Source organism: Rhyacophila brunnea, unplaced genomic scaffold (assembly GCF_057557595.1).
Source record: "Rhyacophila brunnea isolate RB1 unplaced genomic scaffold, BYU_Rbru_1.0 scaffold_201, whole genome shotgun sequence".
Lineage (NCBI taxonomy): Eukaryota > Metazoa > Arthropoda > Insecta > Trichoptera > Rhyacophilidae > Rhyacophila > Rhyacophila brunnea.
This window is the reverse complement of record NW_028232862.1, coordinates 90,356-102,582: the sequence shown is the minus strand read 5'-3', so window position 1 is coordinate 102,582 and position 12,227 is coordinate 90,356.

Sequence of the window (12,227 nt, the reverse complement as noted above, 5' to 3'; positions counted from 1 at the left end):
GGTCGTAGAGTTAGATCTAAATGACAAGTTGCGTCGGTGCGACCACTCGTCATCAGCTAACCATCTGACGAAGAGGACCATCGCGGCCCTCCAGAACTCGATGTTTTCCCATCGGGACAGCTTCTGAAAGCGTATGCAAGGGTTAGTGGATTGGGCAACCAATCCTCAAAAAATCATAACAGCGATGAGCCTGTACCAAAAAATCGAAGGGGGTTTTGGGGACAACACATAATAAAATTTGCGAGAACATGACTCAGATCCTTACCGGAAGGATACCTTCACTCGGGAGGCACTATCAAGGATTCCTCCGAGCTTAAAGCCTGGAAGGCCCTCGAACTCAAATTATGGCCGGGGTACTCCCAAGGGGCGACGTCCTGTGGGAAGGGAGTTCTCCATCGGAGGTACGGGCTCCACCAGGGATCCGTACTCTAAGCGAAGGTGACCGCATCTGGACGACCAATAACATTGGGGACTGCCTAAGAGACTTTCGTGGAGTCTGGATGGCGTAGTGTACCCCCCCCCCCCAACATTGGTAAAAAATAATAGCCGTAGCCCGCATACCTTTTGTGCGGATACCACTATTGGTAAGTCCTTCTTTACTTTTACGGAAAGATTTTAAAACGCAACAATCAGCAGAGGTCACTCTCGAGATCGAGGACTTAAAGAACTCAGGGGTTCTAGAAGAAGCGGGTCAAACCCCCAGTTTTTCTCTCAACCCTGTTTCTGATCAAGAAAAAAGACGGGGCTCTATGCCCTGTTTTCAACCGAAAGCGTTTGAATGCGTTCCTACAGCCAAAGCCATTCAAACTAATTCACCATTACGAGGTTGCAGCCGTCTTACAAACAGAAGACTGGCTAGTAATAATAGATCTAAGCCAGGCGTCCCTCCAGGTGCCAATGGCTTCTCAACATCGTCGATTTGTTCGACTAGCCTATCAAGGGGAGCTCCTACAATTCACGTGACTCCCGTTCGTGCTGCCAACCGCTCCGATTATGTTGGCATCCCTGACCAATTGGGTCGCCGAACGCCTACGAAAGAATGGCTGAGAATATTCACTAACCTAGACGACTTCTTAGTAGCCAACCAATACGAGAAACAGTCTCGGTTCAGGTAGAATACAGGATAACCTTCCTACAGTCTTTAGGGTGGTTAATAAATATTAAAAGATCCTGTCTGAACCCAAGCCAACAATGAGGGTCCCTGGACATCACGTAGGACACACACACCAAGCGGAGGTTCCTGTCGCCGGAGAATTGTGTAGCACTCCGTCACCATCTGCTAATGCAGGTACAAAAAGGCAGTTGGTCCCTCAGACAGGCACATATCCAATCCCTTCTGGGGCGACTCAACTTCACATCCTACCTCCACGAGGAAGGTTGCATTGCCGACGGCTACAACGCTCCAGTCATCAATATGGCCGAGGTCCCATCCTCGCCAATTGATGACAATCCCACCACAGGCCCAACGGGACATCACGTGGTGGCTCTAGGCGATAGGATCCTCAGAGTTGACATAACGCAGGTACAAAAAGGCAGTTGGTCCCTCAGACAGGCACATATCCAATCCCTTCTGGGGCGACTCAACTTCACATCCTACCTCCACGAGGAAGGTTGTATTGCCGACGGCGACAACGCTCCAGTCATCAATATGGCCGAGGTCCCATCCTCGCTAATTGATGACAATCCCACCACAGGCCCAACAGGACATCATGTGGTGGCCCTAGGCGAAAGGATCCTCAGATTTGACACAACGCGGGTACAAAAAGGCAGTTGGTCCCTCAGGCAGACACATGTTCAATCCCTTCTGGGGCGACTTAACTTCGCATCCTACCTCCACGAGGAAGGTTGCATTGCCGACGGCTACAAAGCTCCAGTCATTAATATTGTCGAGGTCCCATTCTCGCCAATAGACGACAATCCCACCACAGGCCTAACAGGACATCATGTGGTGGCTCCAGGTGATAGGCTCCTCAGAGTTGACACACATCAATCACTTCCTGTTGACAGACGCAACTGACACAGGCTAGGGAGCCCAACTGAATGAACACCACCTATCAGGTACGTGGGAACAAGACCAGTTACCATGGCATGGCATTCCAACAGGAAGGAAATGTTTGCAATTCAATCTCAGGTACAATCAATCATAGGATCAGATCTGCTTCTGCAGACAGACAACAAAACAGTGGTGCCATACATCAACAACGAGGGCGGCACAAAATCTGTCACCCTCCTAAGCCTATGCCGACAGACACTAGTATTTACCAGTCTAGCCAACATCATGTTTACTACATTATACACAACTGCGTGGCAGATCATCTCTCCCGCAGACAACTCATTCCCGAATGGCACCTCATCAACACCGCAACCACCCCCCTGTTTCTGTTCCCGAGGTGGATTTATTCGGAAGCGAAACAGCACATGTCATTGCAACGTATGTGTCACGAGACGTTACAGACAGTGGCGCGCTGTTTCACGACGCCTTCAGCCGAGTGTATGACTTCAGATTGGCGTGAATATTTCCCCCACCAAACTTAATTTCACGAGTCCTAGCGCACCTGAACTCAGAAAAAGGGAAGTACTTACTAGTGGCACCGAGCTGGAAATAATGCTTTTGGGGAGTGGACTTACGAAAAAGGGCGATAGTACCTCCTTATACAATGCCGCACCTACATACGACACTAGTAGGTATGGAGACCAACCGTCCACCTCCAAGGACCCAGGACCTGTTCCTTCAACTATGGCTAATTTCGGGTGGGGTGGAAATAACATCAAATCGAATGGTGGAAGAAAGGGCACTCCTTACTTTCAGATGGCGGCCTTCGACTCTAAAAACTTACAAACCAGCTTGGAACAAATGGAAGACAATGACATGAGTAACAAGAACCTAATGGATCATAATAGCCTTCAACGAATGGAATTGGCCAGATACCTAGGCAACATGCACAACAAAGAGGGTTTGTCGTACAACACCATCCTGGTGCATAAGTCAGCCATAACCACTTTTTGCAAACCGATTATCATTGTAGATATCAGAATCAACGTGGTAGTACAACACAATATGTTACAGGCAATTTCGGTACATAAAACGAAACCCGTCAAACCACCGGTTTGGGATCCAGGACGAGTGGTAGATCATCTTAGGAAAACAACACCGGTGGAGTACAACCTATTCGAAACCTCTCGCAGGACAGCTACCTACTCGGCTGCTTCTCGCATCGGGACGAAGGGTTCATGGCCTCACACTACTAATAGTAGACAATGGATTGGTGGAAAAACGTGACTACATAATTGTATGGCCAATGTTTGGCGCAAATACAAATACCGCCAAGCATCGTCAATCGGAATGGAAGCTAAGCGCTTCCACGTGTCAAAACATCGACCCAGTATTATTCTGGTTACGGAAACTCGTCTGCATGTCAAACCCTAGGAGAGGGGAAGGTAGGGATATTTCGAAATTATTTATATCTTCAAGAGGATCACCAAAACCAGCCACCAGGACAGTTATAGGGAATTGGATAAGGTCAGTACTGTTGGAAGCAGGGGTACAAGAACCACCAGGCAGTGTCCGCTCAGTGGTGACTTCCTTAAACTGTACATATACCCAATGATAATCTTAAAGAGAGGTATCTGGCGTAGTAAGTCAACATTTCACGACAACTACCAGAGAACGATGGATACACCACCATCAGAAGGGGAAAAGAACCCATTAACTTCTCTATTCAACCATATACATGGAAAGTCACGATGGTCTTTTACCTCGTCAATGAATCATTGTCACATACAGGAATTTGGCATACCCAACACCAGGTGATAACAAACAGATATCTCAAGGACTTCAAAGTCAAATTCGAATAATGAAAGGAGTTTTACCTACCAATAAAACTCTTATTATTCATGTTGACTTTGAAGTTCAGGTAACTTCTACCTGGTTCCTTGAGTCATATCATAATGAAGACAAAAGAATCCCAAATTACATACATAAAAAATTTACGCGCGGGTATGACCAGTAAATAAAAACAGGAACGACCAACGACAAGAAAAGGGAAAATAAATTAGTAGAATATATCCTCACGCGAAGAAGAAAGAGCAAACCCTATCTCAAGGACTTCAAAGTCAACATGAATAATAAGAGTTTTATTGGTAGGTAAAACTCCTTTCATTATTTTATATTTGTCTCAAAACAGTTTTTTCATGTAAATACTCAAAAGAAATCCTTTCAATGTATACATTCATGTCAGTATCCTAATGAAAAACCAATATTTATTTGTCTAGTTCTGTTTCAATGCAGTGATTTATTTAAATGGAATTGTTTTATGAGTATTTATGTGTGTCTGCATCTATGATTTTTCCAGCCTTATCTTGTGTGTTATTATTATAATAAGTGTCTTGAAAATTTGCAAATTTTATGCAAACCTATATTAAATTTCATATTTTGTGCGTATAATTACTATGTATAATTAGTCTATATAATATTTCTAAGGAATTGTTTAAAGAGTGTTTATGTGTGCCAGCATAGTTTATTTTGTTTGATATTTCAATAAGTATCTTGAAAATCCAAATTTTACGCAAAACTATATTAAATTTAGTGATTTTGTGCTATTGATTGTGTATATAAATCATTTTTTGAGACAGGATGAAATAAAAAACCAAAGTATATGAAATAATCATTTTTTTATTGCTTTCATATTTCACAAGAATATTCTCAGAATCATAGTTTTGATTTCGAAGTATGTGTCCAATGCATATCGTTCGTAAGATATGAAAACCTCGTAACTTCAAAGTTTTTTACATATTTTATTGCCATGTTGATGAGCTATTGAGGCGTCTAACTCATGTGGTATTTATTTATAGTTACTGATAGATACTTCGCTGCCTTATTTCCAGGTTATTCTATATCACATTTTTTAGCAAACTGGCTTTTTAATGCCATTTTGTTCTATTTCCAGAACTCTATTTAATCTATTAGTCAGAATACAAGAATTATGAATGGATTTCTCGATATCTGCGATTCTTTTTTATTCTATCTCCAATTTAAAAAATATTTTCATTTCCAGACTGTCTTAATTACATTGTTTAAAAAATGTTCATTCCATGTTGTTCCATTGCACGGATGTTGTCATTCCTGACCAATAGCATCAAGCATACTGACCCACGTGACGTCTTGAGTTTGAATATCGATCGAGTAGTATTCAAGATTGATTATTGCATTTTTGTGACTGCTAGTGGAGTGGCGTTTGCTTTTAATAATATTGATAATTATAAAGATATAATTAGATATTGACGTTCAGGAGATGACATTTCCAGTGCCATTATTCTTATTATTGCAGATGTAGAATATAATAAAAATGGAATAGAAATTTCAAGAATCTGGCAAGGCCGTGATATGACAAACAAAACTGAAGTACCCAGCCCTTTGGCTATATTACGAGGGGTTACCAACGTGTAGTCAAATAAAAGTAAATTGAAACACATTATAATATGAACAATGTAACCCATATATTATAAAAACAGCCAAATATTCGATCCAAATATAGATTTACCCAATAATACTCGTAGATTTAATAATGCATCACGAGTTATTCATATGGCTTTACCAGTAACCAAAAAATTAAAAATAAAGCGAATAATATTCGCTCTTGTAATCGTGGTTGTAGTATTTAAAATAATTGGAAAATTGAAAATGGTATAATTAACTATAGCGCTTTTGTAAATCAATATCTATACTGGCAAAACACGATACGTCAACTAAAGATAATTTGCCAGTAGAGATTGGCGTGTGTTCGCATTGACCGAGTCATATTGGGCGGTCATTTAAGACAATGCCTGTGTATAGTTTGGTATGTCGTGGAACTAGTACTATACTGTACCTGAACATTCCTGACTGTAATTTTAAACGTTTACCTCCTCAGCTTTATATAAATATGTAATTAATATGATAATCATCATAATATTTTTTGTACTGTCCATGTTAGCTGGGACACCACACTGCGCTTCAAAAATACATGACACTTGCGAGTCTTCTTGCATCATTCCAAGTTATACCGACATCCCGTAGGTCTTCCTCTACACTCTTTAGATGAGTAGTATTTAGCGGCCTTCCACGGAGCTGGAATCCATTTAGGTAGCTTGAAAAACAGGCAAGCCAGGTTGAAGTTTTCTCTTGGTATCCGCAGCACTTGGCTGAGCCGGGTCTAATGGCGCCTTTTCAGGCTCGGTTCGTTCTCGTATCTCCTCGTTACTCATACCACCGCAAACCTAATATCCGTCGCAAACATTTCCAGTAAAGCTTCGTTCACTCTTCTCGGTCCCTAATTCTTTGCTGCCACGTGCATCTAACGAACTTCATGGGTTCGTCTATCCAGCTGGTTGTTCGACGCCCCTGTGGGCGTTTAGTGCTCTGCTCCTTGGGTACCACTGTAGGACGGCATTTGGTCAGCGGTTGTTCACTCGCTGAAGGCAGTTTCGGACTGCTCGAGTGGCGAGTAAGTTAGTAACTAAACGTTTACGAACAGACAAATTGAGTCGAGTAACGATTGCCGCGCGGCTTAAGCGTTGGCCTATTGTGTCGTGGGTCCCAGGTTCGAATCCTGGGTCTGGCAAGTACGCATATTGTTTTTCAATTTGTGTATGAGTCAGAGTATGTTGAGCAAGTGGCTGACATCTATTTCTCGTGAAAACAAAATCTGTCAGTACAAACCTCCACTTTGTGTTGGATCCTATTAGGATCGGACATGATCGAAAGAAATTTAATAGAGTCGATCCATTTTGTTATATTTTCGGTCGAGTAGCAACTCCACCACCTCTCACTAAATACTAAACAGGCCACAGAAAGAGTCTGAACACGTTATCTTTAGTCAAGTTTATTAGTTTCCGTAGAGATGACGTTTCGTTGGAGCGTGGATACTACCCATTAATTCGTTTCGGAATATTTAACCCGCGAGTGGTTTTTGAATTTTAAATCTCCACTACCCATATAAAAATAAACAAGCTAAGCAGTCTGCTTAATTATAATGACTTGGAAAATACAATGAATATTTCTGGATTAGGTGAGAAGGAGATTATGTATAGATTTTTATGTATTACAAAATATTTTGTTTTTATTACAATAGTTAATTAATAACTTAGTCAGGATAAGTAGTTAATTCTTATTAAGTAGCCATTAATATTTCTTTTATATTTTTAGATCTACCTACTCGCAAGAGATCAGAAAAATAAAAGATTCTAAAACGTTCCGTCTACAAGATGGTTTAATAATATGTTGGATGATCCTCTGCGAAACATGATATAGCCATTACAACTGAAGTTATTAACTTAATTATTTTTATTAATATTAATACTATCGATCGAAAGTACTTGATGGAATTTGAATTTAAATTCTAATAGATTTAAGTTTTGTACTATTCCATTTGAGTCGTTATGTGCGACCCGGGTTTCACCTTTCGGCATCTTCAGGTGCTATGTACACTAACCAAATGGGAACACACACTGACAACTGACACTCTTAACTCTAGCTTATTATAACAAATCAATACAACAAAGTAGGTAAAAACTCCATTACTTACCTATCCAGTCAAGGGTCAGCAATAAAAAAATACAACAAACAAATTTGCGGTCAACGGCTGGTCGGCCCCAAGTGGACACATTGACGCCAGTAGATGTGTTCATAGCAAAAGTTGGGAAATGCCAAACTGCCAGCAAGTCCCATCTGCTGGCCTCCCCGCGGCGACCTCCGGGTAATGCAGCGTACGCTGTAGATAACAGCAGGGGACGAAGGGCGAGTGACCGGCGCCATAAAACTGGCCTTCTGGCTAAGGGAACGAAATCACCGACAGAAAAACCTGGTCGAGCCGACCTTCAGGGCCCTCGTGGCTCAGGCCTCGGGAGCGCTGGGCTAATCACCTTGCCTCCTTAAACGAAACAGATTAACAAAACACCTACACAGCAGCCTTGGACAACAACCGGCTCTGTAAAACGATGACCTTGCATGGAAATGGATAATGAAACAGGTAGAGTAATCCTCTCTAACAACTCGAGTATGCGCATTGAACATGTAATGTTCGCACCCTGCGTCCCCCCGGAAAGACCTGCACGCCACACGCATCATGCACACCTACGGTGTGGACATCCTAGGGCTGAGCGATGTGCGCTGGAAAAGAGCCGGGAGAAAGTTGATTGAGGGTTACTCTATTGTCTACTCAGGTCAGGAGCAATACCATCGCCAGGGAGTGGCGGTATTGATGTCAAAGAGAGCGGCCCGTTGCCTCGTGAAATGGGAACCAAACTCGGAGAGACTGATACGTGCCTCCTTCAAGACGCCTGGTAGCTCCTTGACCGTCTTTCAGTGCTACGCCCCCACTGAGGATGCCGACGCGCAGAAAAAAGAATGCTTTTTACGATTCTTTCCACACGGCAGTCTCTGCCATCCCCCGAAGAGACCGCGTGATTGTAATGGGGGATTATATTACGAGAGTAGGAGCAGACCCGGTGCTTGGCCCCACGGTAATTGACGTTGAGAAGCTCCGACGCCGAAGAATTCGGATCGACTTCGAAACTGCTGTACGAGATAGTGTAGATCGTATCTACAAGCGGCACAAATTTGAATCCGACCTCATTGAGGCGGATTGAAGCCTCATAAAGAGTGCGATTGTGTCGTCGGCTCGTACTGTCCTTGGTACCAGAAGGAGTGAGCAGCCAAAGTGGATGTCTGACGAAACGTGGGTTGAAATTGGTGAACGAGCCAGGCTGAAAGCCCTGAGAGACGAGGAGACAGACCCCGACCGAACCAAAGACCGCCGGACTGACTACCAGACCCAAGACAGGGTAGTCAAACGATCCGTACGGTTGGACAAGCGCAATTTTATGAACCGGCAAATTAAAGCGGCAGAGTAGGCAGCAAGCAGAAATGACACCAGGAAACTCTTCCGAATCACCCGTGAAGTCTGCAGCAGGCGACCACCGACTCCCGGAGCTATTCGTGGTCCCAGTGGAGCAATAGAGTCTGACGCAGAATGTGTCAAGATTTGGAAGAATTATTTCTGCGAAGTGCTGAACCGCCCACCCCCTTTGGATCCCTTTGACATATCTGCGGAAGCTTTACTTTTGGACATTCCCCGAGCGACCGACATTTCCGATTGCCCGCCCACGCACACCGAGATAAAATCGGCTGTGAAAAGGCTCAAGAACGGAAAGGAACCGGGGGGAGACGGGATTTATCCTGAATTCCTCAAGTACAGCCTGAGCGCAATCCTGCACCCTATGTTTCATTTGATGACAAAGGTGTGGGAAGAAGAGCGCTATCCAAGGGACTGGGTGAACGGTGAAATCATCACACTTCACAAAAAAGGTGACCCTCTAAGCTGCGACAATTACCGAGGCATTACGCTACTCAGTGTTCCGAGAAAGATTTTGTCAAACATCCTCTTGATGAGAATAAGGGACCCAATAATGCACGTCCTCACGAAAAACCAAGCCGGGTTTCTACCTGGTCGAGCGTGTGCAGACCAAATCCACAACCTTCGATGTCTTCTCCAGCAGAGCCATGAGCTGAACAGTCCAATGGCCTGCTGCTTTGTGGATTATGAGAAGGCTTTTGACAGTCCGCACCGCCCCTCCCTCTGGACGATACTGGGAGCATACGGGATCCCTCCCAAGATCATTGCCATAATCAAAAGCCTGCACGAGAATAGCGAATGCTGTGTCAGAATTGGAGACACTGTCACGGAATGTTTCGGGGTCAGGACCGGAGTCAGACAGGGTTGTGTCCTTGCACCGTTTCTCTTCATCATTCTCTTTGACTTCATACTACGGAAGTCAATACCACCCGACCGAGGCATACCTGTTACCCCCACGGTGAAGCTATGTGACCTAGAATACGCCGATGACGCTGTCCTATTCGACAACTCAAAAGTCCTGCTAGAGCTTGCGTTTAATTGAGCGAAGCCGTTCGGTATGCTCTGCATATTCGTATCGCTAGTGCTCGCTGAACCGTATTGAGTTTTTTTGCTATGTTTTTCCGTTTGGCAGCTTCATACCATATGCTGGCCGCATACGTGATCATAGGCTCAATAGCACAAGTGTAGAGAATTCGAAGAGCTTCAGAAGATACACCCCATGTGGGTTTGGCTATTCTTGCTAGTTTGAGCGAAGTCACCGCCGCTCTTTTGCAGATGCTGTCCGCGTGCTTTGGCCAATTTAGTTTGTCATCGATTACTACCCCTAAAAGTTTAAAATCCCCGTTGCGCCTGCATAATTCGACAAACATTTTTTTTGCGTTTTTACATTTTTAAGCTATGTGATAGAACGAGACGCGACGGACGGGCTTGTAAAACCCGTTTTTAATATCAACGCTAGTTTAGAAAAATGCAAAATAAGCTATGTATTTTCACTTAAATATGGCTTGCAAAATACGCTATGAATATTCCGGTCACATATCGCATTTTAAAGTTAAAAAAGAAACTATTAATTGCGCCTGTTAATGACACATGACGGAGTTTGCACTGACCTTTGCTTCAGAATGCGCCTTTTACTACCAGTGCTAGTGCACATAGCGGATTATTTACGTTTGTCGACAACAAATTTATATTAGACAAGCGTTACATATATACTTCAAAATATTTATTGGCGTTGCTATGGTAATAAACAAAAATTGCCAGGCGTTGCCATGGTAAAAAATCTATAACAAACACACGTTACATACATACTTCAAAATTTTTATGGCGTTGCTATAGTAATAAACAAAAATTTCCAGGCGTTGCCATGGTAAAAGAATTATATTAAACAAACGTTACATACATACTTCGAAATGTTCAATATCGTTGCTATGGTAATAAACAAAATTTCCAGGCGTTGCCATGGCAAATAATTCATATTAAACAAATTTTACATACGTACTTCGAAATATTTTATGGCATTGCTATGGTAATAAAAAAAAAATCTGAGCGTTGCTATGGTAACAAATTTAAATTAAACAAACGTTACATACATACTTCGAAATATTTTATGGCGTTGCTATGGTAATAAACCAAATATTCTAGGCGTTGCCATTGTAACAAATTTATAATAAAAAAACCTTACATACATACTTCGAAATTATTTTATGGCGTTAATATGGTAAAAACAAAAATTTCTAGGCGTTGCCGTGGCAACAAAATCATAATAAACAAACGTTAGATACATACTTCGAAATAGTTGATGGCGTTGCTATGGTAATAAACAAAAAATTCCAGGCGTTGCTATGGTAACAAATTTAAATTAAACAAACGTTACATACATACTTCGAAATATTTGATGGCGTTGCTATGGTAATAAACAAAAATTTCCACGCGTTGCCATGGTAACAAATTTATAATAAATAAACGTTACATACATCCTCCGAAATATTTAATGTCGTTGCTGTAAATGAACAATAAAAACCTTGGAACTAAAAGATTAATAACACAATAACGTGTGTATATGAAAAATACATTATAGGTAATCAAACATTTACAAAACCATCAAACTTTTTTTTATTCAGCCTCAAGATTTTAGAAAAAATCCCAATGAACTCTAGGGATGTTACAATTACCAACTTGTTTAACTATTAACATATTTGTATGGCATTTCATTAGAATGCGTAGTTTTCTGTATTTTTATATTGCTAGATTTAATATGAGTTACTAAAGGGTTCACGAGAAAAACAAGATAAATTGTCACAAAACCAAAAGTTGTCATAATTAAAAAAAAAATTTGAACACGTTTTTAAAATGCTATTACAAATCGATAGTTCCAGCTGTATTTCTACAGGGAATGTTTTGGTTTGGATAGATGAGTTAAATGATAAATAATACATTGGAATTAATGCATCTTCTACAAATGTAATGCATATATCAATGCTACATATTTTTTGTAAATCGATATAACTACCAGTTTTTGTGTGAAAGACTAGTCTGATATTGACAGCTGATGAATACAGGAATGTTTTTTTATTTATTAATAACACTGATACCTAATTAATATATTAGATTCAAGATATTTTATTATTCATCTTGAAACGAAAAAGGGCGAATTAATATGTCAAGCAATCTGGGATCTCATGTTGACATCTAAACAGTGGATAACTCGTTGCTTGTGCAAAATGATATGCTCAGGCTTTATTAATCTAAAGATGGCGCTGACTTAAGTCATTTTTCAGTTAAGTGTGAAAATTTCTGTTTTGCCCATGTACTCCTTAATCAAACCCTTTTATCGAA